This window comes from Pyxicephalus adspersus, chromosome Z (assembly GCF_032062135.1).
Source record: "Pyxicephalus adspersus chromosome Z, UCB_Pads_2.0, whole genome shotgun sequence".
In the NCBI taxonomy this organism is placed as follows: Eukaryota; Metazoa; Chordata; class Amphibia; order Anura; family Pyxicephalidae; genus Pyxicephalus; species Pyxicephalus adspersus.
The window spans coordinates 37,469,577-37,496,745 of record NC_092871.1 but is presented as its reverse complement, the minus strand read 5'-3'; positions in this window follow the sequence as shown (position 1 = coordinate 37,496,745).

The following is a 27,169-nucleotide window of genomic DNA, read 5'->3' as shown; positions in this document are numbered from 1 at the left end:
TTTTCCTTGACAGTTTCTGGGTCTGAGGTAGCAGAGAAGACTGTGAAACGCATTACCAAATGAAACTATATAATGTATAATAGTTTATTAGATGTACCTACCTTGATCATTTTATCCTATTCATTTTTTATATGCTTGTGTCTGTTTATGTTGTTTAAACTGCAAGGGGATTGGCGGCAGCGTTAAATGTGCGGATTATTTTGTGCGGCTCACAAGGGAATTGAAGGCTGACTTGTGTTTGTGGAAAAGGTTTCTGGCAGAGTAGTAGAGCACTGTGGATGGATGGTTTGGTAAGTACGGCAGACCTGGATTTGTTTACACCGCGGATTCCAAGGGTTATGGAGTCTATTGTCAAGGGGCCTAGAGTGCAGGTCCTTGGCCGGAAGAGTGGATGGAGGCAGGTTTGGTAGCCAACCTGGTGTTGTTAGAATTATTTCCTATTGTTCTGGTGGTCAGGTTGTGGGGGGATCTTCTGGTGAATAAAAAGATGCGCTTCCTTTATGACAATTTAGGGATAGTACAGTCGGTGAATAAAAGGTCGGCGTCTTCCCCGCCGGTTATCAAGATATTGCAACATTTTGTGTTTCTTTGTCTTCATTTCAATGCTTTCTTATGAGCAGTCCATATTCCCGAGCATTTCTAATTCAGTTGCAGATGCTCTCTCTCGGTTTTAGTGGGGTACGTTTTGAAAAGCTGGCTCCGGAAGCAGAGCAGTTCGGCATGCATTGCCTACCTGGGCTATGGAGGGTTGTGACAGAACCGTGATGACATTGCTGCATCAGTCGGTTGCGAGATTAACTTGGTCAGGTGTTAAAAGGCTATCGGAAGGGGAGATTAGTCGCAGATAGGAGGCGGACTGTTTCTTATGCAATGTTGTTGGAGCTGGTGGCTAAATTGGGTTCAATCTGCTTTTTGGCCTAGGAGGTGATGCTATTTAAGGCGGCTTTTTTCTTTGCATTTTTTGGTGCCTTCCGGATTGGGGAATTGGTGGGTGCAGCTGGATCGGTGGGTGTAGGCATTTAGTTCAGTGATTGGGAGGTAACTGAAAATTTGGTCTGGATTTTTATCCGCCGGTCTAAGATTGATACGGATGGTCGAGGGTTCCATGTGATATTAGGGAGGGTTTTAAATAGCTTGGCATGTCCAGGGGAAGTGGTGGGTTCCTTTTTGAAAATCAGGCCTGCTATTGGGCGTCTTTTCTTAGTGCATGCTAATGGAAAACGGCTGACTAGGTTTCAATTCTTGTAGGTTTTTCGTAAATGTTTGTGTGCAAAGGGCTTAGTGGAATGTGAATATGGAATTTTTTTGATTTTTAAATTGGGGGCGCTACAGAGGCGGTCAGGTGGGGATTGGGGGAGGATGCTATCAAGCGGATTGGCAGGTGGGAATACGGGTTTACGAGCTATATGTTCAGCCTCATTTAACGGAATCTTTGTGATGTGGGTGAGAAGGAGAGTATGGGGGTGAGTTTCTGTATAGACACTCATTGGCACTTTATGTTTTATATCGTTTAGGAACAGAGCGTTGTTTGATCTGGATCGTGAGATACTCATATTTATGCTGGGGGGCCAGGAGAGCAGAAGTCAGGCCTGAAGGTCAGCAGTTAGGAGTGCCGCGAGAGCAAGGCGTACTGCGATGGATTAGGGTCCTCGGTATGTTGTGGTGCAGAGTGTTGCCTGAGATCCACAAGTTCACTGAGTTGGATAGGCCGACTAATGTGGTTATTCAAGCTGGGGGAAATAATTTGGGGATTAGGTCCATGAGGTAACTTATCCATAACATAAAGTGGGATTTCCTTCGTTTGAGTATGGCTTTTCCAGAGCTTCTAGTGGTGTGGTCGGAGATGATTGTTAGAACATGGTGACGATGGGCGCAGTTGGTGGGTCGTTTGAATAAAGCGAGAACAAAAATAAATAGGGAAGTGGGTTGATTTATTGCCAGAATTGGGGGTGTTGTAGTTAGGCACAAGGATATAGAAGTTTATTACCAGCAGTTTTTACAAGGGGATGGCATTCATTTTAACGCAGCAGGAATTATTCTATGGTTTCTTGTATTGCAGGAGGGGATTCAACAAGGGTAAGGTGTTACCCTTTTGGTGCTATTGCAGTGTAAAGTCCTTGAGGGGAAGTGTGTTGGGTAGGTGTGTGGAAAAAAGTGATGGAGTGTGGAGAGCTATCTGTGGTATAGGGTCTCCAAGTTTGTGTAACATGGCTGTTGAGGGGTAAATAGCAGGAGGTATGCGTGATTGATATAGTTCCCAAGGTGGTGGAATGCTGCCTGGGAGCAGTTGGTAGATATATATCAACTGGAAAAGCAAATCCTGGATTAATGGTATGAAAAGGGTTAAGGATGATCGAGGACTTGCCACCTGATGATGGGGATGTCTGGTTGTTATTTATTGTTGGTAACAAATTGTTATAAAATGTGTTTTAAACAAGTTGCAAGGTAATATATGACCGGAAGGGCAATTTTCACCATAGCCGCAGGTGTTGTGGTCATTTAAGGGTTAATTGGGGCTGGGGGAATAGATGGGTAAGTAGGAAGGGGATGTCAAGGGATGGCTCTTGCATGCCACAGTCATCATGCCATATAGACTGTACAGTAATATCACATAAATGTTGCTATGGAACGTGCAAAATCACCAGCTCAAAGCACACTAAGGAATTGATTCAAAAACCATATTAGCCTGTAAAAATGCTTCAACGCTACAGAAGGAGTCAAGCAGAAGGAATCAGTATACAGAATATATATCCTCTACCAGTTGATGGACCGCATGCTGTAACACCACTAGTAAATAAAGAATGGTATAGGAGAATCTAACTCATAAGATAATCTAATTTATACATTTTCTGTGTCTCTAAATAACATAAACTACATAATCCCTCATTTTTTTTTAATTTAATCACCCTTAAAAGTGATATAGTGCTCGCCAAATTCTATGTGGTGTGTCCACAGCCAGGCTTCATCCCTCAAATGGTATGATGATTTTTCAAGAGATTGAACAGCAACAGGATGTGACATCACATGCCTGCTGCATGCCGCCGGATGTTGGGCGGCCACACAGGCAATCTTCAGTGATATATGAAGAGGGATGGAAGAGGGATATATGTGGAAAAAGAGGTTCATAGACATCATAGAACATCCTTTAAGGCAATAAACTCTTTTCTATTCTGTTTTTTTTTTTGAGAACTGTTCTACAACCGCACTAACATATTACTTTTGAGATAGTGGATCTCAGTTAGAATAATTTTATTACAACTAGTTTAATAAACATTTCTTTTTTTTTTAATAATTCACTACAGGAACAGCAAAGGGGAGAAAATTTGTGAATTTTATACAAGATTATTTTATAGTACAGTTTATAGATGCCCCAACTAGAAATGATACTCTGCTTGACCAAGTTCTTTCTAACAATGCAGAGCTTATATCAAATGTGCATATAATAGAGAATCTGGGTAGCAGTGAACATAATATGATTTCATATAATGTAAGTTGTAAACAGGAAGCAAAAACAGGAAAAATAATTATTAAGGGTGGCTCTCTGTGACTTGGACTGGGAGACAATATTGTCCTTAAAGAACACAGAACAGAAATGGGAACGTTTCAAGTCTGTTCTACAAAAGCAAACTGAGAAAGATATTCTAATGGTAGAAAGTATATTAGGCAAAAATTAAAACCTATGTGGCTCATAGCTGATGTTAAAAAAGCCATAAGAAGCAAGAAAAGGACATTCCAAAAATATAAAAATGAAGGATCACCTTCATCATTTGAAACCTATACAAACAGCTGGGAAGAATTAAGGTTGACAAATGTCCAGGACCTGATGGATTACATCCAGGCGTCTTCAAAGAGCTGAGCTCAGTTATTTCAAAGCCAGTATTTCTAATTTTTAGAGACTCTTGAGTCACTGGCAAGGTATCGACGGATACTGTAAAGCCAATGTGGTTCCCATCTTCAAAAAGGGAGCAAAGTCATTACCAGGTAACTACAGACCCGTTAGTTTAACGTCTATAGTTGAAAAGGTCCTGGGGAGTTTGATCAAGAACCACATAGAGCAGTTTCTGCTAGAAAATAATATTATAAGTGATAGTCAGCATGGCTTCAAGAAAGACAGAAGTTGTATGGCTAGAAAGGCTCAGACTCTTTCATTACGCACATCGTCTACCATCTTACAAGAAAAATGTCAAGATCTCAAGTTGCATTAAGTTGCAGGGTTTCTGCGCCCAAAACTAAAGATTACAGCAGCTATTTAGTGGGGTCTGACATTTGGTTAAAATCTAGTTAAAAATGCAGGAAACAGAACATTGCTAGATTATGACAGGTTTAATGACAATCCACAACTTTCTATTCCTGCAAAAAAAAAAAAAAAATGTTTTACCATGATATGTTAGACATTGCAGATCCCAGTGATCATAATACCAATCCAAGAGCATAAGTATGTATGATAAAAAACTTGATCTAAAACTTCCTTCAATTTTCCTTGCTTGACTTTTCTTATTTTTTCCTATTTTAAAGCCCTAAACACAGAGGTATAACTGAAACTACTGAAATCAAAAGATTAGCTTTATATAAAGGCATTTAGCATGAATTCAATTTGTGTTTACATATTCACTTAGTGCTAATGAAGAGACTTTTTTTGTCATTTGTCATTGTTTAGATTATGAAAATTGATATCTTAGCCTTCAAGGCAACCCAGTCATATTAGTATGGGGCATGGCACAAAGACTGCAGGCACATAGGCCCTGATTTATTAAAGCTCCCCAAGGCTGGAGAGGATACAATTTCATCAGTGAAGCTGGGTGATCCAGCAAACCTGGAATGTATCTGGTCCAAGATTGAAAACATTTGCTAACAAATAGCTAACTACTTTTTAGAAATTACCTGCCTTGTCCCACGTACCATCTTCACGGTCCCGCCTCTCAGCCAGGCACCCTCAAGCAGATGCCAGGCATCTGCTTCCCCTAGCCTCCTGTCCCCAATGTTCACATGCCAGGGACATAGATGCTGGCCAGAATCTGTGTAGCCTGGCGATGCCCAGCCGGAATTGCCAGGGAAAGCAGATGCCGGACATCGCTGGAGGATGCTGCGGGCACTGCTGGTTCTGTACGCCGCTGGAACGTGGGAACCAGGTAGGACTTTTAATCTCCCTGTAAATTCCACCATGAGTGTGGCTTGGGGTTACCGCTTTTGGTATGGAAAATCCACCCCGAGACAAACTCGGAAATACCGCCAGGGAGGTTGATAAACAGAGCCCATTGTAAAATGTTTTTTCGAGGGTATGGTAATAAGTTGCTATTATCAATGCTTGAAAGGAATTTTGGTGTTTGAATATGGTCATTATTAAGGTTATGTCCACATAGCATTTGTTTGAATGTGAGTTTCAGTGTTTGTGAGGAAATGTTACCCTGTAAAAAAGTAATACTAGTAAAAGACCCATATGCAGGGAACTCTACAGAACTATGTATGTGTATACATTACTTCTGCAATGTATTATCTTCAAATCAATTGATACATGAAACCAACAATTTTGGGTTTTGAGGTGTTAGGTGTATTCACTGGTTTCAGATGCATTAAGCTGCAGTTGAACTTTAATTTCTATTGTATGTAATTGCCTTGGCCTGTGAGGTCTTCATATAAGGTTTCTTTTACAAATGTGAATGTAATCAGTCTAATATTCATAATTATCAAGGAAGAATCCAAAAAATCCTTATTATTATGTGTACTCATACTAATAATACTATATTTAAAGTATTGTGCAATAATGAAATGCTTTAAAAGTGAAAGGACAAATAATGATTTACTTCCCAATTATCAGCACTGCACAACGCCCTGTTTTCAAGATTTTTCAAATAATTTTTTCTTGTGAAAACAGCAGACACTCTGAGGTTTATTTAAAAAAAAGAGCAGAAATTTGATACAATGTGAAAATACATGAATGTTCACTTAGTTTATTGAAAATGGCAGAGTGTTAAAAACAAAACAACAAACAAACTGATGGTGACCCAAACATATGTAAAGATGTACATAAGTACATGATTGGATTGTTGATGTGAACACAATTTACCTTGTTTACTGAGCTTTGCAAAGTAAACATCCTCTCTAACACTTGATTTTAACCCATCCTATATGAGCTAAATGAACCCCTTTCTATTTAGGACATCTGGTCCAGGACTCAAAACATTTGCTAGCAAATGACTTTGAAGAAATCAATTCCAGCTTTGCTGGACCATCCAGCTTAACTGATGAAAGTGTATCTTTTCCAGCCTTGGAGAGCTTTAACCACCTAAGCGATAAGCCCGACCTTGGTACGGGCTTCAAAAAGTTACAATTATCGATAAGCCCGAACTTTTCTCACTGTATGAAAATACAGTGAGAAAAGTTCGGGTTTATCGATCACTTACCTGGTCCCGCTGCGATCGTCCATCCGTCGTGTTCCAGTGTCGTCCTCCAGCGTCGGGTGTCCTCTCCGGGAAGAAAAAGCATTTAAACTAAGGCGGCCAGCTTCTTCTCCCTCCGTGCGATGATCCAGCATTTATTGCAAAGCAAAAAAAAATACTCACCTTCTCCCCGCAGCTCCTCCGGACACGTCTTCCGTCTTCTTTCTTCATCCGGCGAGTGCAGTGACGATCACCGGGGTTTCCCGGTGACTTCGCTGCATGCGTCGGTGCGGGAGGGAGGCGGGGCGGGAAATTCAAAATTTTGTATTGAGTTCCTTTGCATTGAACTCAATACAAAAAAGCTGTATTGAGTCCAATACAAAGAAATCCTTATATAATATATATTCATGATATCTACTAGAACCCTGTTCTGACATATTTCTGTAAGTTACAGGTCTACAATTTAAAAAAAAAAAAATTCATTAAAACCTGTAACGCTTTTGGTACAGAAATCTAGACCTCAGTGTAACGCCCAGGTGGTTTATAAATCAGGTCCAATAAGAGAACTATTTATTATAAACAGGAAAACATGATTTTTCTTTACTTTAGTGTCCTTAGACTACAGTAATGACATATGACTATGGTAGGGACATTAGATTGTGAGCTCCTTTGACGGACAGTTAGTGACATGACTATCAATATGATGGCGCTTTTTTTTTTTTTTTTGCTTTTTCCTAAACATTGGAGCTAATGCAATATCAGTTGGTTTTCTAAGGCTAGGTTTGCATTGTATTTAAGGTCCTTTGAAGTTTTAGTTACCCAGAGCAAAGTGCTTATTGGTGGAAGTCTGGGAAGGAAAACGTTACTTGGACCGTGTGTCAGTTAAGGTATATTTAAGTATTGCTAAATTTTTTCAATTTTCCATAGGCTAATCTATACTAAAAGGGTAGCTAAGTGTATAACATACCTTTAAATCAAATGTCTAAAATATCTGTTGGTAAAACAGAATAAACAGTATTTTATTTTCGTTTCTTATACCCTGTTTTATTTGTAATTATTATTTAAGGGTGCCTAGTTTTTTCTTTCCAATATAGGCCAATAAAATAATATAACAATGATTTGCAGAAACTGTTAAGCATAAACATAATTTAAGCATTCTGAAAATATAGGATTGAATACAAATGAAAATACTGGTAAACCTAATAAAAACTATGCAATTTAACAATTATCACTGCCACATTCTGCCTGCAGATACAATTTATCAGAAGATTTATATGATGTGCAATTATACCCACTCAACCTTGAAGAATAATTTTACCTTCTGATGAGAACAAACTAGAAACTATTAAAAAATACATCAACACAGTGGCTGGTTGTAATCCAATGAATTAAATAAAGTTTAGAGTGAAAAAATGTTGATATGTCTCACTTAAGGTGGACCTAAACCCCTCTATCGTTTACATCTAAAAATGGTGTCTCTTTCTACATCTGCTTTTGTCACATGGCATCAGAGTTAATTTGGAGCTGACATAGGCACACTATCCACTGTGCCAATTAGTATAGACATTCCTTCAATATAACTGTTTTAGGAAACAGTTAAATCAGTGGGTTTAGGGTTTGAAATTTTTTTATATTTATTTTCACTCACAGGGGGTGTGGTGTTCATCCATCTGGCCTGTAGATGTCACTGTTCTAGTTGTTTACTCCTTAAGACAATCTATATTGGTGTTGTTGTTGGTTCCTGTCCTGCTCTGCTCTGAAGATGTACTACAGACACTGCTCATATATATAACTGAATCCTGTAAATAAACCTGGTTTAAGTTACCCTGCCTTCTTGATTACTGGACACAAGAAAATTGGCGACGAGGATGTCTCTTCTGTCTTTACAGCAACCTGCACCTTTTCTTCCACACCCTGGTAAGCCTACACTGCATTTTACTTCTTGGATTTAGGTGTTTGAAAATTACATACTTGCTGCTAATCAGGAGTCCTTACTTGATGCTAGAAAACGTGCTTTGCCTATTCACTGCCTGGGAGCCGAAGGACAGTGTATGTTCAACACTTTACCTGTAGCAGATGAATCTTATGATTCAGCTCTCACTGCGCTAAAAAACTACTTTCTGCCTAAAGTAAATGTGGTTGCAGAAAGATATAAATTCTGGCAATGTGGACAACATGCTGGGGAATCCACAATACTCTATATTGCAGTGTTGAGAGAGCTGGTTGTTACCTGTGATTTTGGTGCTTTAATAGAGGAAATGATAAAAGATTTTTGTGGAAAATACAAATTCAACTTGTATTAGAGAGAGATTACTTTTGGAACAGGATTTACCCCTTGCAAAGGCTATTACAATTTCAAGTCAAAGTGAAAAATCCTTGGCCAGGGGACTACCGGTACTGTACAGGCTGTGAATTCAGAATCTACTCCTTCTGAGACATACACTCAGACTCAATACAAGGGTGTGACAAGAAATTCGTCTGAACTGCAGTGCAGAGCTGTATGCACACAAAACAAGTACTACTTCAGGTGTGGTTCTGCACAGCACATGGCTAACTATGCTGCATGCCCTGCAAAGGACACACAATGCCGGAAATGTAGGAAAATTGAACACTTTGCAAAAATCTGCCGTAATTCTACTGCTAGACAGGTTCAAGAAGTTGCTTCTCCAGAAGTTACTGTCTTAAGTGTGGATAAAAATGACATTTTCAGTCCGGATAAACTTATGCACTGTTACTATTGCTACTACTGATCAGAGCCATTCTATTACCCTGATGCTTGATACAGGTTCTGCTGACTCTATACTACCTGAGGATATTGACTTACGGTACTTTGCAAATACATCACTTACTGCACCTACTTTGAAGCTGGTGAGTTATCCAAGAGTCTTTATTCCTGTTCTTGGTTGCCTGTCAGTGACTGTTACATTTCAATCAACTAGTGTGCAAGCTGATATCTTCATTGTAAAATCTCAGCGATACTGGGCAGAGATCTTTTCACTGCAATAAATCTACAATTAGTGGATGGCCTTATCACAGCTGCTTCATATTCAAACCTGCAACCAGTGACTAGTGTTTCATCATGTACTGACAATGCATTGGGCTGTGCAAAGAACTTTGTACACAAAATTTTAGTGCGCCCAGATGTCCAACCAGTGCATTAGAAGTTAAGGCGTTTACCTTTCACTGTCAGAGAAGCTGTTTCCCAAGAACTTAAAAAACTACTGGAGCAAGACATGATTGAGAAAATTGATAGATCAGAATGGGTTTTTCCTATTGTGGTGACCATGAAGAAAACAGGAGGTGTAAGACTGCGTGTTGACCTTCGTGAACCAAATAAAGCTGTTAATATTGATAGTCACTATTTTTGTAGTTTGAATTAGGGTTATCCTAATTTTCGACCCGAATATGACCGTTTTAATTTGGGTGGACCTGAATTTTGCTGGATTCAAAGCCCCGAATTTGACTCTCCCACAATGCCTAGGGACCTCCCCCATACTGTCTCGGGCCCTCCAATAACAACAGGGATGCTCCCCTCCATGTTTGTTGTGGCAGGCAGCCGATTGGCTGTCTGTCACTGCATGCCACACAGGCAGCAATTGGCCTATATAAGGCCGGGGCGTGCCTGCATTTAACACTCCTGACAGAGATTTGCTAGCATCACAACCTTTCTGTGCTGCTTGGATTGCTTTGTCAAAGTGAAAAAAGTTCTTTACTTTGTTAGACTGTGTCACACTCACACTATTAGTCAGATAGATTGTTGGATTGTACTATATTGGTGCAGTCCTGAAATTTACTGTACTCAGATAAGTAGAGTGTTTCACTGTTAGCTAGATAGATAGATGCATAGATAGATAGATAGATAGATAGATAGATAGATAGACAGATAGTCAGTCAGTGTGTTACATACACGCAGCCAGAGACAGGGTCCCCTCGCTGACTGCGTGCACAGTATCACACTTGTACCGAGAGACAGACACACAGACGCAGTGCATACTGCAGTATATATTTTGTATACTCTGCTGCATATTACAAGCGTCACCAGTGAAGGAAAGTGCTGCATACAACACACACAGCGCACTTGCATTTTTTGTGTCAACCCCCCTCCCCCCAAAAAAATCCACTTACTGTACAAATTGACATATACATATAGCATATTAGCTACAAAGTATTTTGCAGGGTGTCCAGTCACACAAAAAAAACTCTACAATGTCTGGCCAAAGAGGAAAGGGCAGCTTTGGCAGGGGTGGCAAGCAAAGCAGTATGAGTTTATTTATAGCTGCAGACCCAAGGACAAGAAGCGCTGCTGTTGGTGGTGGGTGTCCATTATTGCCACACCATGAACAAGACGTAGTGGAGTACATGACCCAGCCTGGGTCAAGTGGTTGTACCCTCTCCTAATCCCAGTCCCAGACACAGGCCTCACAGGTGTCCCAAACAGTCCATGATACACCTCTTTCTCCTAGTTCTTCATCAGCGGCTGGAAAGTCACATGTACAGCAGTATGTAGAGGAGTCCCACCGAGGGGTTGGAGAGGCGGAGCTACAAGCATTCCTTCAAGATGCTCAGTTGCTTCAGTTATCTGACAAAGAGAGTCAGTTCACAGGCTTTCCCCCCACTTACTTTTCACCAGAACACTCTGAGCCAGACGAGCCAATTCAAACTGGCTCCGAAAGGCCGCTGCTTCCTTTCAGAACATATAAGGAAATTATCTCTTCTGATGATGATGATGATGATGTCTTTGATCTGACATGGGCCGAACAAGGAGATCATCATAGGCAGGAAGAAGAGGAGGAGGAGTAAGAGGAGAAGGAGGTTGCAGGGCGCCCTCAAAGGGGCAGAGGGAGTAAGAGGGTAAAAACTGTCCACACTCTGCATTCTTCAAGTACCAGTGAGGCAAGTCATAGACGTAAATCGTCGGAAGCTGTCATCACAGCTATGCCTCCACAACCCCGGACCGCCACCACGAGCACCAGCTCCAGAGCACCTTTCGGCCCAGTTAGATGTTCGCCAGTGTGGGCACTTTTTAATGTCAATGTGATGACAACACTATGGTCATATGCAAATTGTGTGCTCAACACTTGAAACGAGGCGAAAACCCAAACAAACTTGAAACAAGTTGCATGAGCATTCATTTAAAAAGCCACCACCCGGTAACCTGGCGGGGACACCTGGTCAAAGCACAGAGCTCTGTGTGACCACCTCCGCCCAAGAAGCAAGCTCAAACTGCTCGATCTTCCTCCGCTGCCTTTCCTCCTTCTGCCAGTGTAGCCGAGCATTACCTTTTTCAGGCTCCACCAGCGGTGAGCAGGAGCTCCAACGCAGATTGCCTGCTGTTTGTGGCATTGCTTGCAGTCAAGACCAGGCATCATTGCCATCCCCCACAACTTCTACCCCATCGTCCAATCTTTCTGTGGTTAGCATTAGTAGCATCCAACCTTCCATCCCCCAGATGCTGGAGCGCAAGAAGAAATATGGCCCAAATGACCTCAAAACAAAGCTAATCAATGCGGCAATTGCACAGCTGATCCCGAGCTCCTCCCTTACCAGCTGGTTGACTCCAATGCGTTCCGTTATGCATTCCTCTGCACGAACCCACAGTACGTTATGCCTAGGCAACAGTATTTTGCAGAAAAATGTGTTCCTGCTTTGCATGAACACGTGCAGAGCAATGTGTCCATGGCCCTGCAGCACTCTGGCAAGGTGCACCTGACAACCGACAGTTGGTTGAGCAAGCATGGAGTGGGAAGATATATGTCCTATACAACTCACTTGGTAACTTTGGTGCCAGCAGGGGAAGATGCAACTGCAGCAAGGCCTGCAAACCTACCACCCCTACCGCCCAGAGAACAACGCCATGCAATTTCCTCCTCAACCTCCACTTCCACCTCCTCCTTTGACTCTTGTGCCTCAACCTTTTCTTCCAGGGACACTTTGCCATGGAGACCCAGCAACAACCTGCAGTTTGCTAGTTCGGTGCACAATTCAGACGTTGCCACACAGTCCTGAGGTTGGGAAGCCTGGGTTCCCTCAGCCACATGGGAGCAGCCATTCTTAGTGCCTTGCAGGAGCAGGAGGACATATGGCTAACTCCCAACAGACTTCAGCCAGGCAAGGTCGTGACAAAGGGGCCAATCTGCTGGCAGCCCTGCATTGTGGGAATCTCACACACGTACCCTGCCTGGCTCACGTCATGAACCTGATAGTACATCGCTTCCTTAGGAATTACCCAGGCCACCAGCCGCTGTTGCTGAAGGCCAGAAAGTTGTCAGTGCATTTCCCCCAGTCGTACACAGCCAGTGCCAGATTGGTGGATTTACAGCGAAATCTCAACCTGTCAGTGCACCAGTTAATTTGTGATGTGGCCACACGTTGAAATTCCACCTTTTACATGCTGCAGCAGCTGGCTGAACAACAGAAATCAGTGGTGGATTACGTGGCAGAGTCTTTTTGTTTCAGAAGTATACCTACACTACCTTTCTTCAGCCCTGCGGAGTGGCTGCAAATTGGGGCGTAGTGAGTGACAAACAGATTCGGCTCTCCGCAGAAAATATGGACCAAATCACTTTTATTAAAATGAATAAGGCTTGGATTGGCAATTACTTCAACACCCCCTCTGCAGAGTGTACTGATTAGTCCTCAACTGCTGCACGGACAACTTGATGGGAAGAGCACGTTCACAGCCTTCGGCATCTCCTTCTACTCCTCACCCTAGTGACCCTCCACCTCTACTCTGTCTCTGAGGTCTATACCTTGCAATGGAGCTGTGTAACTGGTTAATTTTTTTTACCGAGCACCTCCCTCAGGGCCCTCCGCCTCTATCTACAATGAGGCCTTTATCACTTGTAATGGAGCTGTGTGTTTTATAATTAAATATTTGTATTTTTAGTAGAGAAATATATATATTTTTTGTCCTTTTGGATAGATAGCAAGTGGTATCAAAAATATCAAAAATTAAAAATCTGTATTATTTTTACAGAAATACAGACATTTTTATGGCTTTTTTGATTGATAGGAAGTAGTATCAGAATTAAATATCTGTATTTTTTTACAGAAATACAGATTTATTTCTGTTTATTTTGATAGATTACAGGTGGTATCAGAATTAAATATATGTATTTTTTTCAGAAATACAGACATTTTATGGCTTTTTTGATAGATAGCAAGTGGTCTCAGAATTAAATATTTGTATTTTTTTTACAGGAGGTGGATTGCAGGTGGAATCTGAATTTAACTATCTATATTTTTTTTTACAAAAATGAAGAAATTTTTCTGTTTATATTGATAGATTGCAAGTGGTATCAGAATGAAATATCTTTATTATTTTTTTTACAGAAATGTTTCTGTTTATTTTGTTAGATTCCACGTGGTATCAGAATTCAATATCTGTATTTTTTATAGAAATACAGAATTTTTTAAATTTATTTTGATAGATTGCAAGGGGTATCAGAATCAAATATCTGTATTTTGTTACAAAAATACAGACATTTTTATGTTTATTTTGATAGATTGCAAGTGATATCAGAATTAAATATCTGATTTTATTTACAGAAATATAGAAATTTTTCTTTTTTATTTTGATAGATTGCAAGTGGTATCAGAATTTAATATCTGTATTTTGTTACAGAAATAGAGACATTTTCATGGCTTTTTTTGATAGATAGCAAGTGGTATTAGAATTAAATATCTGTATTTTTTTACAGAAATACAGAAATTTTTCTGTTTATTTTGATAGATTGCAAGTGGTATCAGAATTAAATATCTGTACTTTTTTTTACAGAAATACAGATATTTTTATTGCTTTTTTGATGGATAGCAAGTAGTATTAGATTTAAATATCTGTATTTTTTTTTACAGAAATACAGACATTTTTCTGTTTATTTTGATAGATTGCAAGTGGTATTAGAATTAAATATCTGTATTTTTGGTACAGAAATAGACATTGTTATGGCGTTTTTGATAGATAGCAAGTGGTATCAGAAATAAATATCTGTATTTTTTTTACAGAAATACAGAAAATTTTATGGCTTTTTTGATAGATAGCAAGTGGTATTAGAAATAAATATCTGTATTTTTTTTACAGAAATACAGACATTTTTCTGTTTATTTTGATAGATTGCATGTGGTATCAGAAATAAATATCTGTATTTTTTTTACAGAAATACAGATATTTTATGGCTTATTTGATACATAGCAACTGATATCAGATTAAAAAATCCATATTTTTTCACCAAAATACAAAAATGTTTCTGTTTTTTGATAGATTGCAAGAGATATCAGAATGTAATATCTGTATTTTTTTTTACAAAAATACAAACATTTTTATTACTTTTTTGATAGATTGCAAGAGTTATCATAATTTATGCTAACTCTTGCAATCTATCAAAATAAAAAGAAAATTTTCTGTATTTCTGTAAAAAATTACAGATATTTCATTCTGATACCCCTTGCTATCTTTAAAAAAAATCCATAAAAATGTCTGTATTTATGTAAAAAAAAAAAAAAGTGCAATTCTAATTAAATATCTGTATTTTTTTGTTTTTTACAGAAATAAAGAACATTTTATGGGTTTTTGGATAGATACTAAGTGCTATCAGATTGAAACATCTGTATTTTTTATGGATAAATATAGCAATTTTTCTGTATAATTTAGGATACCTCTTGCACTCTTATCACAAAAATCTAAAAATTTCTGTTTTTTTTATAAAAAAAATAGAGATATTTTATTATGATAGCACTTAGTATTTATCCTAAAACCCATACAAAATTCAGTATTTCTCTCCACATTAGAGATATTTCATACTGATCCCACTTTGCTAAATATCTCCAAAGCCATAAAAATTTCTATATTTCTCTCCCAAAAATCTAGATATTTAATTCTTATAGCACTTGGTATCGATCCAAAAGTCCATAAAAAATTCTATATTTGTCTACCGAAAATACAGATCTTTAATTCTGATCCCCATTTGCTATTTGTTTGGCTTGATAGAAATGAAATAGTTGAAAAAAGGATTATTGTCAAAAGTGGTTTAAAAAAACATTTAGTGATTTCACTTGTGTATATATGTCAAAATACAATTAAATGCATAATAATACATATGCATTTTCATTAATATTATTTAACTGGACTGGTCTGCGGGGGGGTGGTTGTCATCAAGTGCTTGGATGTTATGCATTGATGTGACTTTGTAATCCTCATTATTGTTAGTTTCATCTGTTGCTGCAATGTTTTTGTGCCTGGTTGACTTTTAATGCAAGCTCGCCAGTGTAAAGCTGCCGGAGATGCGCGGCTCCGGCTGCGAGCTCATTCAGTTGCTGAATTGCGCGACGGCTTACGATTTCGGATCGTGAATACGAATGTGCGAGCGAGCTTCCGATTTTGCTTGATGAATCAGCCTCCATATGTGAAGTTAGGTGGGAAAATGAGACCCACACCACCCCCTACTCTGTTGACAGGTCTGGGGGTATAAGTGAAGTGCAGGCCTCCATAGGAGAGAGCAGCAGCAGATGCAGAGTCTGAGGAGGAAAGCCACGTTTCAGTGAGAGCCAGGAAATTTAGAGATTTAGAAAGGAGAAAGTTGCAGAGAGAGGTTAATTTATTGCCCACCACCTCCTGGTGTTGCTGCTGCTGCCTGCACAGTACCCAGCTCTAGATGCCAGTTACCAATGCTGTCCACACTCTATTTCAGGGCCCACCGCCTCCTCCTCCTGCTGTTACCTCCGCCGCCTGCCAACCCCCTACTTCTCTTGCTGTTGCTGCTGCCGCCTGCCCAGTAACCAGCTCTAGATGCCAATTAACAATGCCATCCATGCTCCATCTTAGGACCCGCCACCTCCTCTTCCTGCTGTTACTGCTGCCACCTGCTCAGTACCCAGCTCTAGATGCCAGTTAACAATGCAATCAACACTCCGTCTCAGGGCCCACCACTTACTCCTCCTGCTGTTGCTGCTGCCACCCGCCCAGTACTCAGCTCTAGATGCCAGTTACCAATGCCGTCCACACTCCGTCCTAGTGCCCACCGCCTATACCTCCTGCTGCCGCCTGCCCATTACACAGCTCTAGAAGCCAATTACCAATGCTGTCCACACTCCGTCTCAGGGCCCACTGCCTCCTCCTGCTGTTACTGCTGTCACCTGCCCAGTACCCAGCTCCAGATGCCAGTTACCAATGCTGTCCATGCTCCATCTCAGGGCCCACTGGCTCCTCCTTCTGTTGTTACTGCTGCTGCCTGCCCAGTACCTAGCTCTAGAGCCAGTTAACAATGCCATCCACACTCTGTCTCTGGGCCCACCGCCTCCTCCTCCTGCTGGTACTGTTGCCACCTGTCAGTACTCCATTAACAAAAAATTGTACACTTCTGAGTGGCATAGACTCTTACCAATGCAGTCTCCAGAGGCCACACACAGCTACTGCTCTCGCTGACCCAAGTTACATCTCTGGTCCTCCATCCTTTTGCTTAATGTCACTGCACTACTTGTCCACAACTTTAAGAGTATCAATCCTAACTGAGGGCAGAGACTGTTGCTAGTGGGTTGAGTTCTTCCTTTCTCAATGTACTAATGTTTATGCTGCCTTCTGGACACTGTCAATCACGAAAAATCCTATTTTGCCTGCTGTCACTTTGCCTGCCATTTTCCAGGAAAACCACAAGGTCTTTTGGAACTTTTGTATTTTTTTCCTTGTTGCCACTGCTCTCCTAGATTTACCTAGCAAATTTGGTGGCTCTAACATGTATAGAAGCTTTGCTATTAATGTTTAAAATTGGCCTATTGACTTTAATGGAAATCGCGTAATCGATTTGCTGAAATTGTGCGAACTCACCGGAAGATATAGGACATTTTTGCAAGACTGTCAGAGGCCTTGCTACTCATCCCTACAATCCACAACTATTCCAGGTTATTAAATCACTTCTGACTTAATGGCACACTCTCTGTATATCTTTCTTTGGGTGTATTGCCCTTATAAAAATGTCCCTCCTACCAAAACTGCTCTTTTTGAAACCTTACTAGTGAATGTACCACGTAATAATTTGGAATTATAAACATCACCGCCTTCCCAAATCTGTATTATTTTCATTGAAAAATAGTGGGGGTTTAAGGGTACCAGATTTTTATAAATATTTTTTAGCTTCACATCTTCGTCAGATTGCTTCATGGACCACTTTAAGGGCTTACAACAGATGGACGGAGATGGGGAAACTTTGGCTTGCCCCTGCACATCCTAACTCGATGTTGTGGGGATCCCCGCACTTTATACCTGACTCATCCCTTTTGGGACCTATGCAGTTCACTAGATTAATTGTAAATTGTAGTAAAGAAACTTTCTGTCTTGCCTCTCCCAAACCCTTACTAACTTCCTTTCTATATAACCCTCAAATCCCTGATAGCTTGACTAGGCCTATGATTTTTCCCTGGGTTTCTAAAAAAATTTTTTGTTTTAGACATATTTCTAAAACAGCTACCAGGAAGTTATTGCCCTTTGTGGATCTACAATCCAAATGTAAACTACCTTCATCTGCCATATACAGCTACCTACAAATCCATAATTTTCAATCCATCTTGTAGGGGGCTGATCTCTAAGATTTACCAGACATTGACTAATAAACTTGCGATGTCTTTAGTCAAGCATGCTTATATGACTAAATGGAATAGCATTCTAGGCAGGGAACTCCCTCCACAGCTGTGGCAGGTTATATGGGGTAAAGCTCATAAGAGTTCGGTATGCACCCTGTATAGGTAAAATGTATATAAAATGCTTATGCATTGCTACTATACCCCAGACAGGCTTCACTCCATATATCTGTCTTACAGCAAAAGTTTCTGGAGGTGTGATTATCAAGTGGGCACCCTATTTCATATTTTTGTAACTGTTCTAAGATAGTGCCTTACTGGAGTGGGGTGAAAGTGTTGCTCACTAAAACACTGGAAACCTCCATTAGTTTGGATCCGTTGATACATTTGCTGAATGTCCCCATAAATGAACTTTCTAAACCAAGAAAGGCTCTTCTGACGCATATTCCCACAGGGGCTAGATGCTTCATCTCGGTGCACTGGAAATCACCCACTTCGCCCTCAATTCCTTGGGGAATTGAGGACACGTGTAGAGGATATATGGCTGATGGAACATCTATCAGCTAGGCTTAATAACAAACTGGAGAAATTTTAGGAAAATTGGGCCCCATGGGATCAAGAATTGCTACCGGTATTATATAATATGGATTAACTGTAAATTTTTCTGTGTTGCTTATTTGAACTTCAAATACAGTTGGCTGGAATAGTTGTTTCCCCAGTGAGATCTTGTATTTCTACCTGTTCTTGTCTTTTCTTTTTTTTTCCTTTTTTTTCCCATTTTTTTGATTTTGTAAAGGCGTTTATTTAAGAATGTTCATTTGTTCTAATTGATGCTAGACAAGTAATGGTGGTGTATTGATATAACTGATACGAAGGTTTAGAAAAACACAGGTGTATTTGTAAATCTTGTCTTTGTTTCGGTGGATTTGTATGTACTTCATGATGCCTAATGTTATGTTCTGACATATATCTGTATTTTACGCCCACCCTTCTGTTATTGTTTAGAATATATTTTATTTGTTTTTTTTTTTTGTGATCCTGCTTTGTTGTATTCTTATATATGTCAAAATCTTTAATAACAATTTATATTTAAAAAAAAAACACTATTTAGGAGTAACTCTACCTAATGGGCCTTATTTAATAAAGCTCTCCAAGGTTGGAGAGGATACACTTTTATCATTTACTTCATGTTTGTAAATGTAATGAAGGGCTTTGTTTTACTCCAGCCGATTTATAAACAGGTTAATTTATTAGATTTTGATTTAAAATCCAACAAATAGGTATATTTAATTCAAGTACATTGCACATCACTACATAATTGGCTGTGTTTAAAACATACCTATGCATGTTTTTTATAGCTGTATGTTTACAACGTACAGTCTTTAGCCTAAGTACTGAAGAGAGATCTGTATTTTTTCCAAAAAGTATATCATGTGTAGCTAGCATCCAACTGTGCACATTTTTCAAATGTTTTTATAGAAAAAGTTTTTAGGTATAACTTTAGCTCTCTTAGACAGAATTGTGCAGTATGATAGAATTGAAATGGGGCTGCAGAGACTGAAATACATGTTATTAGTGGGCTAAAAGAACTCCCAAACAAGTATTTATTCTGTGTATTTAGCTATTTGTCCAAAACACAGCTTTAAATATTGCATTTTGAAGAACTTTCACTTACCAGGTCTGTCACACGGAAGAAAATATGAGCTAGTATGAGACCACAGGAAAAGAATCATTACCACATTGCCTCCTAGTGTTCTTCCTTTTCTGTGCCACACCCTACTCTACTTTCTTTATCTGTACCCCATGGATAGAGACACATAAAAAGGGAGAAAGCCTCTTCCGCTCCATCTGCATTATTGGGCACTGTTTAGGTGGCATTTACTTTAAGAGAAAAGTGGGGCTAACTGTTCTTCCTCTTCCTCATATGATTACTGTTCCCTGAGCCCTAAGCAGAATCTTCTTCAGCATGCAGGCAATGAGGATGACTGGCTTATCGTTCAAACTTGTGTTGTTCACATAAACTTTACAGTGTATTCCATGTGCATATATTCCATTACATAGTCCATTAAAGATTTAAATTTCAAAGCTTATGAACATTACACATCAGCTTTTTTCTGGCAGTTTGTGTTAGTGCTGTAAGTCCACCTAGCATGTGTCTGCTGGATAAAACCCCTAAAAATGAATGCAGCCTGAATAGGAATAATTGAACTTGTTGAAGTTTATTAAGTGCACCAAGCAAGGCAAAAGGCTATCAGGAGGTTAGTCTCATTGTTAGTCACAACATTTCCTGGTTGGAGCCTGTGTGGGGTCAGCCAGATATTAGCTTGGGCTTACATGGCTCCTGTGATAACAGCTCCTGTCCTGTGGGGTTGTGGTCACCTACCATGGTCCCTTTTTTCTTTGAATATTGCAGTGCATTCTGCAGTGCTTTGCAGGCTTAGAAGATGTTGTGGATGGCAATTTAGAAACTGTGACTTTGAATTTTTAGGGGGTGGAATAAACATCAAGTTTCAATGGACAGTTGATTGTGAAGCCTGAAATAAAGCAATAGTACTACTTTTAAGAAGGTGCCTCTACATCAGTTGAAGAAATGTGAGGTATTTTCACTGCAACATTAACCTAACTAGTACACATTGGTAACACTCAAGAAAAAGCAGACTGCTTGCAGTGATTTCCATGCTCCAAATTCCACGCAGATTCTCTCTGTCATCCACCCAGTCTCACAACAACACAACACAACAGTCCCCATTGCAGTGATGCAGCCCAGACGTACAGTGTTTTCTGCATAAATCCAGCACAGCCCTGTCTAAAAGACCAGCACATATGATCACACTGAAATGGGAGCTGAAGTTTGCCCTGCCCTTTATAGGCAAACAATGGATAATGTAGGTTTCCAATAGGATATCTGACAGACTACCAGAACCAGATATGGTTGGCCTGATCCATCAATGAAATGCGTGTATGCTCGACCCGCGTACGTACGAGGCTTTCAGCAACCTCTATTAGCGCGAGTCGGGCCCGAGTTCTAGTGAACTCGCCTGTCGGTTTCCTGCAATTAATTTTCAGCTGCGCGATTCAGAAGGAGATGTTAAACTCAATGGTGAGGTGATAGCAATTGATTAGTGCATACAACATTCTAGTTTGACTTTAGAGAAATCAAATATTTTAGTATAATACATGTATAAAGGAACATTTAGTGATTTCACTTGTGTGTGTCAAAACACATTTAAATGTATACAAATACATATGCATTTTCATTTGTACTATTGTAACTGGACTGGTGTGTGTGTGTTCAAGTAAGTTTGCTTGGATGGTATGCATTGATGTGATTTTTTTGTAATCCTCATGATTGTTAGTTTCATCTGTTGCTGCAATGTTTTTGTGCCTGGTTTATAATGCCAGTTTCTGTAGTTTAGCAATTCAGCAATGTGTTGTCATTTTTTTTTTGCACAAGTATTGAGTACAAATGTCTGCATGGTTTTCCACACCAAACTCCTACTTGACCCCCCTCCTTGCCTTTGTCACATATTGGTATTTGAATGTATTATATACATAGTCCTTTTCTGAATAAATTGTCATGTTTTTATTTGTTTTTTTGTTTTTTTTTATAGCCTGACATTTGCACTTATATTGATTTGTCCCCACACAACTCCAAGTTCATTTGTAGTTGTTATAGGTTTGTTGTGATTGTGCTGTGCTGCCTGAACTTAGCACTATTGTATACAAGCACACTTCCACTTGCTGTCCAAACTGGTTGTGAATTAGTTGTCCAGCTGAGTTGCATACTCATTCTAACACACCTGATGGTGATGGAAGGAGGTCCTGGTTGCCAAGCACAACTTCAAAGGACATTGATTGCCAAGCTCACAAGCAGGGTCAGGCACTCTTAGAAATGAGCAGATGTTGTGTTGTTGCTTAACTTAATGCTCATAAATACTAGAGTGTATGCATTATTTAGGCGTTTACACAAAATAAACAAATATTACTAGTATATCAAACTTCCAAGACCAAATCCACTTTGTGCCAAACACGTTCTTGCTTTTCCATTCCTTCAGGATGTTTCTGCAAGTTTGAATGGAATTTTAGATCTTGGCCCACTCTATATAATTGACATACTCACCTCAGCTTGGTAGTGAAAGCACATAAAGGTGGATTCCTTCTTTTAATAAGAAGCAATATCCTCCATGAATGTTGCTTGGAGCCAAGCCCATGATATCCAAAATCATAGGAAGAAATAGGCAATCTTTTCAATGTGAAGCAATATGGTCCAAAAAGCCCTCTTTGCCTATTTCTTCCTATACTTTCTCTTTTCTATGTATACACATCTAAATGCATACATACATGTTTGGCTTTATGTGCAATCATGTCTATACATACATGAGTGCATATGAAGCAAAACAAGCAATATACACAAAAAAAATACAAACTTACCTTAATGAGGACTGTGCAAAAGTGCAGTGCATTTTTCAACTAATAAAACAGTTCAGGCGCACATAGCGGGTCCACCGTGGTGCACGACTATGAGCTACACACTCCTGAAGTTTGTCGCAGAACTATGCGCATCATACAACTGAGTTTTAACAAGACAATTGTGCTGTTTTTAGCCTTACAAATAATTCAGAGTAAGGAACAGCTTAAAAACAACCACAATTGTCTTTTTAAACTGTCATGGGAGATTGAAGTGGAGATCACATAACAACAAACCCCAAAAAAACAACAACAACATTTTACAAACAACTTTATTCAAAAGAAACATTTGCTAAAAAGTTCACAATAAAATATAAAAACACATCAAAACCAAAAAAAAAAAAAGAAAACACACACACACACATCACTAAAATTTACACTAAATGACAGAAAAAAATTAAAAAGAACACACAAAACACATGTAAACCCACACCTCCATGTAAAGCCAAAATAGTTCAAAAATGGCCCAACAAATATTGCATTCAAAAAATACCAAACCAATATGCAATTTACCTTATCAAGGGTGGAAACCTGGACTAGAAAATATTTATGCAGGACAAACATTGAAAAGTGGTAATAAAGGCAGAATTTTGCAATCAAACAATATGGCCACAAACACAATAACATTAACTTCAAAATTGCAAAATGGACATTAAAACATTCAAAGTAAAAAAAAAAAAAGAAGCTGTTGTGCTAAATGGTAAGCAAAGTATCAAATGGAGCAACATAGATTAACCTCCCAACCGTTAAGCCCGTACTTTTCCAATCAAAAAAAAGTTACTATTATCGATAAGCCCGTACTTTTCTCACTGTATGAAAATACAGTGAGAAAAGTTCGGGTTTAACGATCACTTACCTGGTCCCGCTGCGATCGTCCATCGTCGTGTTCCAGCGTCGTCCTCCAGTGTCGGGTGTCCTCTCCTTCTTTCTCTTCTAAGCCGGCCGGCTTCCTCTCCCTCCGTTCTGTCCTTCGGACATATTTCTGTAAGTTACAGGTCTACAATTTAAAAAAAAAAAAATTCATTAAAACCTGTAACACTTTTGGAACAGAAATCTAGACATCAGTGTAACGCCCAGGTGGTTAATTAGGATAACACACAAAACAACAGTCCCTCCAAGAAAAGAAAAAAAAAAAGGAAAGGAAAAAGCAAGTTAAACCACACCCTTATATATGCTCAAATTTAAGCACACAGGTGATAGAAATTCACTTGCAATTAGTACTTGTGCAGTCTGTCAAAATGGGCTGTTTGATTTTTTTTTGCAATTGGATATTTCATTATCATGGATTGATATGATCTTTTAGATTTGTACACTTGTAAACAGATATTCTAATAATTACAAAAATAAAATAAAGTTGGGGAGGATTTGATGTTAAAAGTATTTTCTATATATATATTTGTGTGAGGATTTGATGTTAAAAGTATTTTCTATATATATATATATATATATATATATATATATAAGTATATAATTATATATATATATATACACATATATACACACACATATACAGTATATAATTATATTTATACACATATATACACACACATATACATATATATCTATAAGAAGCAATCAAGAACGTGTGTGTGCTTGTGACTTTTGTGGGAAAATATAGTCCAATGGCAAAGCCGAGGCTTCGCCTGCGGAAAGTCGCAATATTTACCCCCAGGCGGCTCCTCCGATCAGGCATGTAAGCGTTTAGACAGGCGCCTATGTAGAGGAGCTGAACTCCGTTAACTCTTGCCCAACAAGAAAGAAATGTAATTTTAAAATATGCTTTTTTCTTAGTGCATATAGATGTTTTAAACATTTGAACAGCACAAACATTTTTTTTTAGGGCTAAGGGTAATATGTGTGCCATTAGAAAGAATGCTTTTTTAGAGGAACAGTGACATTTAATGCAAGCTCGCCAGTGTAAAACTACCAGGGAGGCGCGGCTCCAGCAGCAAGCACATTTCTGTTACTAACTTCCCCGGGAATTTGCCAGCGCCTGAAATTTAGTTGGGGAATTGAGCGAAGGCTTCCGAATTTGGATCGCGAATATGAATGAGTGACAGAGCCTCCGATTTTGCTTGGTGAGTCAGGGCCGGTGTCTACAATCTACTAACCCTTCCCAGCTTCTGATTGGTGAACTAGGACCTTAAAGGATAGTGACAGAATAGTACACGGGAGAGCAGCACATCTAGTAGTGGTGGGGAGGGAAACACAGGAAGGAAAAGACAATTGGTTGTCATAGGGGATTCTATCATCAGGAGGACTGATAGAATAGTATGTCGCCCGGATCCCTTCAACCGAATGGTTTGCTGTCTCCCTGGTGCCAGGGTTCGGCATATGGTGGACCGAGTGGACAAACTACTGGGAGGGGCTGGACAGGACCCAGCTGTCTTGGTCCATGTTGGAACCAATGACAATATAAATGGAAGATGGAGGATCCTTAAAAATCAGTTCAGGGAACTAGGTTTCAAGTTTAAGAAAAGGACCTCCAGGGCTATATTCTCTGGAATATTGCCTGTGCCATGCGCAACACAGGAAAGGCAGAAAGAGCTTAGGCAGCTAAACGCATGGCTTAAGTCCTGGTGTAGAAGGGAAGGGTTTAGGTTCATAGAACACTGGGCTGACTTTTCATTGGGGGTACAACTTGTATGCCAGAGATGGTTTGCACCTAAATGAAAGGGGGTCTGCTGTGCTAGGGGAAAGATTTAGGGGAATGGTGGAGGAATATATTTAAACTATGACAGAGGGGGGTGGGATAGTCAAATAGGGTGGCAGAAAGGTTAGTCAGGGGTCAGACACTAGTGGAGGGTGGATTGGGGATAGTTGGAGGGTGGATTATGGATAATTGTTACAAACAAACATTGGATTGTGCAGTACTGGTTGTACTGAAAAACAAAATGATTTGGCAAACCAGGATGGTAAATGCAGCAATGGTTTAAAGAGCCTGTTCACCAATGCTAGAAGTCTAGCAAACAAGATAGGGGTTGGAAGCCTTAATGAGTGAAGAGAAATATGACTTAGTTGGCATTGCTGAATCTTGGCTTTGGTCTTCGCATGATTGGGCTGTACATTTTCCTGGGTATACTCTCTTTTGTAAAGAGTCAAACAAAAGGGTGGTGGTGTCTGTCTGTAAGTGAGAAGTGATCTGAAAGTGAATGTGAATGAAGAAATTGTGGAGGGAACAAGCGATGAGGTTGAGGCATTATGAGTGGAGTTAAATGTGGGGTTAAATAATAGATAATTAATGATTGAAGCCTGCTATAGCCCCCCCCCCCCAGTGCTAAGGAAGAAATAGAAAATCAACTAGTAGCACAGATAGAAAACGCAGCAAAAAGTGGAAGTGTTTTGATCATGGGAAATTTCAACTACCCTGACATTGACTGGAGGAATGGCACTACAAGAACAACAAAAGGGAGGAAATTTGTGAATTTAATACAAGATAAATTTATGGAACAGTTTATAGAAGCCCCAACTAGAAATGATACTCTGCTGGACCTAGTTCTTTCTAATAATGCAGAGCTTATAACAAATGTGCAAATAAAAGAAAATCTGGGTAGCAGTGACCATAATATGATTTCATTTATTGTTAGCTGTAAACAGGAAGCAAAAACAGGAAAGATAAAAACATTTAATTTTAAGAGAGCAAAGGGCGGCTCTCTGTGACTTGGACTGGAAGACAATATTGTCCTCAAAGAACACAGAACAAAAATGGGAATGTTTCAAGTCTGTTCATCATTTGAAACCTATAAGGAATATAACAAAAAATGTAAAAAGGAGATAGAATGTGAAAAACTTCAAAATGAAAGACTGATTGCAAAGGAATGTAAGCCAAACCCCAATTTTTTTTTCATATTTATATATAATATATTAATAGCAAAAAGTTCAGATCTGAGCATGGAGGCCCTTTAAAGAATGTCACTAGGTTGGTAACTGGGGATAAAAAAAGGCAGATTTACTAAACACTTTTTTTTACCTCTGTGTACATGAAGGAAAAAGGCAGAGCTCAAGTCCAAATTCATAATAGCAATGTCACTGCCTTAAATGGGTCACAATGGCTCAGAATTGATATGATTGAGAAACAGCTGGGGACAATTAAGGTTGACAAAGCACCAGGACCTGATGGATTACATCCACGTGTCCTCAAAGAGCTGAGCTCAGTTAATTCAAAGCCATTATTTCTAATTTTTAGAGACTCTTTAGTCACTGGCAAGGTACTGATGGATTGGCGTAAGGCCAATGTGGTTCCTATCTTCAAAAAGGGAGCAAAGTCATTACCAGGTAACTACAGACTCCTTAGAGAGTTTAATAAGGAGCCACATAGAGGGGTTTCTGCTAGAAAAAATTATTATAAGTGATAGTCAGCATGGCTTCAAGAAAGGCAGAAGTTGTCAAACAAATTTACTCTCTTTTTATGAGGAGGTAAGTAAACAGATAGACAGTGGAATTGCAGTTGATATAGTGTACTTGGACTTTGCTAAAGCATTTGATACTGTACCCCACAGACGGTTAATATGCAAGTTAGGGTCGATAGGTTTAGAAAAGTCAATCTGTAAATGGATAGAGAACTGGCTTAAAGATCGCATCCAGAGAGTTTTAATTAATGATTCATACTCTGAATGGTCTAAGGTTATTAGTGGTGTACCCCAGGGTTTAGTGTTGGGGCCTTTACTGTTTAACATCTTCATAAATTATATAGAGTTTGGGATTAAAAGTACCATTTCTGTGTTTGCAGATGACACCAAACTATGTAATGGAATTAA